Source organism: Octopus bimaculoides, chromosome 19 (genome assembly GCF_001194135.2).
Source record: "Octopus bimaculoides isolate UCB-OBI-ISO-001 chromosome 19, ASM119413v2, whole genome shotgun sequence".
Taxonomy (NCBI): domain Eukaryota; kingdom Metazoa; phylum Mollusca; class Cephalopoda; order Octopoda; family Octopodidae; genus Octopus; species Octopus bimaculoides.
Window position 1 is genome coordinate 52936455 of NC_068999.1, and position 5995 is coordinate 52942449.

The window sequence follows — 5995 nt, forward strand, 5'->3', positions numbered from 1 at the left end:
TAAATCATTTCAAATTGTCGTCGAAATGATTAAAATAGAAAGGTGTAATTTAACGTTGACAAATTTAAAGCAAAACAGAATTAAAGAGTTAACTATCTATAATTACACAGTGATGACAACCATTGACTAAAATTGTTTTGTGATCAAATTCAGAAAAGGATCAAAATATGCCCTGAATTTGTCTCCTATCCTTGAGTGGTAAATGAAAAGAAATTAATTATATCTTTAATGGTATCAATTGAAGGCTCTACCTCACCACATGTGTGACGATCTTAAATAAAATTGTAGTAAATTAGCCATCATCAGCTATTTCATTAATGTCTCTCAAAGTCAGACATCATACACAGATTTAATGTTTATGACGAATATTAAAGAATATAAATAATACTTCATTATAAATTTATGATTGGAATTTAAATATAAATACGCCACTTATAAGCAGAAATCTAGGCCAGAAAATGTAATCTTTCTGTCTAGATTAATGCTAACAAATATCTTTTCGCACACATATATGCAAACACATAAATGCAAATATATATATAATTAAGGGTGCTACAAATAGCACCAGCACACTAAAAATAGCAGTCAGAAGACAACTACAACCACAAATTTTCACTGACACACATTAACTAAAATCGGGGGAATATTTTTATAATCTATTATTCCTTTTGATCACCTTCTTAAATTTGCCGTGGCATTAAAGCGGTCTTCGCGCATACTGTTTGAGAGGGGCAGTTTCTATGACCCCTCGGGTCAGTAAGACTCGCTGATGAGAACTAAGTGGCATTTTCACAAAATTTGAAATCGTGACGGTGCGGGTATGTCTGGCTTTTCAATTTACGATTCTCTTCATTATCGGTACGGGGGCTTAGAATTTCTGCTCATTTCCTCGATTTCAATTACGCATGCTATACTGCTTTGTATTATTGTAAACAATGATATTCTTATATGTATTTACACACACACACACACACCTACACACACATACACACGATTCTCCTATACACATATGTGCACGCACTCCTTCTCTTGGGATCACCAGTACTTTATTATTTCCCTTTCATTCAACCTCTTCTTTTATTATTATCTCTCTTTCTTCCAACCTCTTTTCCCCCAATCATTCGCCATATTGGACCGCTGAAATCTACAAGTTTTTTCATTCTCTCTCTGTTTATTTTCTCTTATTGCTTTCTGTTGGAGAGCGTTGGCTCGAAAAGTAAAAGACTTTTTCATTTTTCCCGAGCGTCAAACTAATACACCTGTCTTCGTCTTTTGTTTTTCTATAAATTTCAGACTAATATATATATGTGTATGTATGTATGTATGTATGTATGTATGTATGTATGTATGTATGTATGTATGTATGTATGTATGCATGGATAAGATCCAAGGATCGAGGTGTAGGAAGAAAGTTAGTCCAAGTAATCCGTAGTAAATATATTTTTTCAGGGAAAATAGTGGTTTATTGAGACGGAAGGTTGTGAATTCTTTCCTTATCAAAGTACAATAAATTGAAAAGAAGTTCTTTTTATATTTCACGGTAGGCAACCAACTTGCCGGATATGCGAATAAGAATACACGAGTTAAGGAATAGAGTAGATAAGATCCGGGGTACATATTTTTCATAGCGAGCGGAACCTCTGAAGTGGTAAATTTCCAAGTGTGGTGTATACCGCAGGCTACGCTTCAGGCGAAGGATATCTTACGTTCTGAGTCCAAATTCCACCGTGATCGACTTTGCTTTTATCCTGTCAGTGTCGATAAAACATGTACCAGTAAAGCACTGGGGTCTCAATAATCGAATTACCCACTCCCGCGAAATTGCTGGCTTTGTGCCAAAATTTTGAAATCAATAATATTCCTCTCCCCTAAGGTTGTGAACTGGCTGAGTCATTGACGCGGTGAACAAAATGCTCAGCAGAATTTCCTCCGACTTCACGTTCTGAGTAAATGCCGCTGGGGTCGGTTTTGCCTTTCATCCTTTCGGGGTATTTAACATACTTGTATGTACCGGTTGAGCACTGGAGTCACTGTAATCGATTCCCTCCTCCCGCCAAAGTTGCTATCCTTGTTCGAAAATTCGAAACCAATATTCTATATTTGAGACGAGTGGCAGAATCGTTACCTCGGCATTTCTTCCTACTTTACGATCTGAGTTCAAATACTACTGGGGCTGAATTTGCCTTTCATCCTTTCGGGGTCGATGAAATAAGTACCAATTTAACACTGCGGTCGCTGTTGCCTGAAATTGCTGGCCCTGGGCCAAAACTTCAAACTAATATTACATATTTGAGAGAGTTAAGCAAGTTTGTTGAGGAGTTATCCTCAGTCATGTTCACACAACCACTTGCAAGAAGCAACTCAATTCTATAAATATTCCCATCCCACGCGGCGTAGCAAGCCAACTTGCTAGTAATGTACAGAATTATTTTTGTAATATAATCAGACTCATTCACCACAGCATTACCCTATTTAATTTTTTTTAAACTGATTTTAATTAATCTTAAATTTCAAAATGTTTTCTCGTGCCTTTTTTCATTAGCCTTAATGACGAGGCTTATATATTTTTTTCTCATTACTAGGGGCGTAATCTGAATGAATTAGAATGTTTCGGTTTATTTAATTAAATATGCTACTACACCACTCACATCTTAATTTCCAATGTGTGTTTACTTAGCGATTCCTTCATTTAAAGCTGTGTTACGTTAGGTAACAGTTACATATCACAGTGGATTCTCCCTTAGTGTCTTTCGAAGTCTCTGACGAAATTAATATTGCTTATTAGATATCTGTTTTCGTTTACTTGTTTCAGTCATTGGAATTGCTGCCATGCTGGAGCACTACCTTGACATACTCTGTCGAACAAATCGACCCAAATACATATTTATAAAAAATCTACTACGTATTCTACAGTTCGCTGTTGCCGAATTGGTAAGTTACAGCGAGATAAACAAACCAACATCTGGTACAGAGCCTGCCACGAGGCCTCTTCCATCCCGCATCTGCTGCGTCGAAGGATCCATAAGAAAAGTTTGCTTTAAATGTATTTTTTGCTAATAACAGCTTCGTTCCTGGCCACCGAAGAATGTTCTCTCAAAGAACGTCGTTATAAACCTGTACTGGTGAATGTGTGAGAAACAAAATAATTATTTTGAAAGAAGTATCTATAAAACTAGTTTTTCAACATCGAATGACTAGGGTTGGGGTCCACCAGAATAAAATAGTAATCAAGGTGGTCCTTAGGCATAAAACAGTTGAGGACCACAGCTATAGAATATGATTTCAGTAAGATTTAGCTGGTTGCTATTTCTAACTGGTAAATATGCTGCGTGACTTAATCCTGCAAAGGTTTCCTACGGTGCATCTTGTTGGATACATGCTTCGTTTTAAGAAGAAAATTCTGAACCCACGCAGAAACAAGGAACTTTTATTTCAAATATGCCGTATACATACATACATACATACATACATATATTATATGATTAAATGCAAAAAAATCTTCATTGTACATGGTTGAGGAACTTCAGGGTGTGTCTAATAACACCAAAAGTGAAACTTGATTCCTCGAAAGCATATTAGCATGAAGAGATTCGGCCGTCCCTCTACAGACTTAAATAATTCTTGCAATATAATATTTCCTAGTGTTAATTTATATTAATACTTCCCCCAACTACAATTTCTCCCTGCATCACTTTCTTTCCTTCTTTCTTTCCTTCCTTCTTTCTTTCTTTCTTTCTTTCTTTCTTTCTTTCTTTCTTTCTTTCTTTCACTCTCTCCGCCTCACTCCCTCCTCCTTTATCGCTCTCTCTTTGTCTCCCTCTCTCTTTGACTTTTTCTCTTCTACACACTCCTTTAACCTAAATTATTGCTCGTTTCTCTAACCTATTTGTGGAATGGCTTGGATAAAAATACAGAATTGATTCTACGTATGTATGCATATATATACACACATATACGCACCCACACACACTCACTTATAAGTACATGTATACATATAAATGCATATATATATATATATATATATATATATATATATATATATATATACATGCTTAAAATTTCAAATCTGGAATTCAGCAGTGCGGTGGAGTTCTTAGATCTGAAAAGGATCTGCATTCCTTCAGCTATGCATAGCTTAAACTCTTTTGAGCCGTTCACATTTGGTATTGCCTTTTCAATCATTTTCCATTTAACTATATGTAAGTACGGCGTTAGACGTCAACCGAAGGGAGATATGTCCGAAGGGAGATATGTGGAGGGCGTAGCGATTCTTGAAGTCGCCTTCATATACCCCGATGCGATCATCTAGCGTTGTTGTGACTTCTGCTTCATATATGACGGATTTAATCGTGCCATCTTGGTCGAGTGGACAGGTTCCTGGCTCTCGACAGTTACAACTGGGAGTAGGCTCTTTGAGGTGTTTGCTTGTGATATATACATAAATGTATAACCATCATACATATATATATTGGATTTTACTCACAAGGTATTGGAATCTTATATGTATACCATTCTGTCTAAATAATGGATAAACAAATGCAATATCCCTGCATATCTCACATCTATTTTCATTCCTCCACTTCACTCTCTAGTCACGGTTAGTTGAACACTTTCACAGGTATATGAAGATAGTCAAAGCTTTATGAATATGATCACACTTATATGAACACAACCATGGGCATATGAACACATTCGTGGCCATATGAACACAGACATGGTCATATGAACACAGTCACGGTTATATGAACACAGCCATGGATTTATGAATATAGTCATGGGTACATAAATGAAGTCACAGCTATCTGAACAATTCTATGGCTATTTGAATATGTAGCAATAGCTATATGAATACATTTTTATAGTCACAGCTATATAAAACCTGTTATAGTTATATGGAGACAGTCATGGCTATATAAACTCAGATATGGCTATATAATATCAAAATAACACACTTCTACCATTGGTCCATGTCTTTCATGTGAGATTCAGTGAAATAAGCCAGAGAAATACTTGTGGGAAAAATTGATGTGAAACACGGAATTCAGGTTTACTGTGAGACCGCAATGTTTTCCATAATATTTTTTTGCTACTGGTAAGACGTATCTCCAGTTCTCTACGAATGTTATTCCGAATTCTCGGGTTCTTTTGAAGTAGAATTCTAAACTACTCCCAGCTCTCTCTCTCTCTCTCGCTTTCAGTCTCCCGATCTCACTCGCTCTCTGTTTCTTTGCTTCTCTTCAATACTAATCCCTTTGGAAAAAAATTAGTAATCCAATCTCTTGTTGCACTATATCTCCAAAGAGTTGTCTAGATGTTGACTTCACCCAACACACACACACACAAATTCCGTTTACATATAGTTTGGTAGGTGGGTAAAGATTCTAAAACATATCGTTCCCAGACGAAGAGGAAAGAAAGACGAAAGCAAGAAAGAAAAGGGGTAAATTTGAATTTGTTCGACAATATTTTGTCATGTTCCAAATTTCACCCCAGGATAACCTTTGTACTGGAGAGCAGATGGCGGGGAACATCTTTGATGGTTTCCGATATATTTATTCCCAGTGGGACGTCCACAGAAGTTTGGAGGGATTTGTGTGTGTGTGATATACATATACACGTATATATGTATGCATGTATGTATGTATGTATGTATGTATGTATGTATGTATGTATGTATGTATCTATGCATAAGTGCGTGTGCGTGAATGTGTATGTGTGTGTGTGTGTGTATTTAAATTTTCCTCTCTAAATTCTGCGAAAGATATTGATAAAGAAGAAATTTCTTCTAAAAAGCAAAATCCTTGCAACACTAAATGAACCACACGCACACGCACACACACTCGCACACGCACTCACTAACACACGCACACACGCACACGCAGGCGCGATTGGACGTACACACACATATACGCGCACGTACGCCCACACATGCATACACACACAGCCTCGCTTATTAAATCTCTTTCCATCCCTCTATTCATATCTCGCTGTTTAC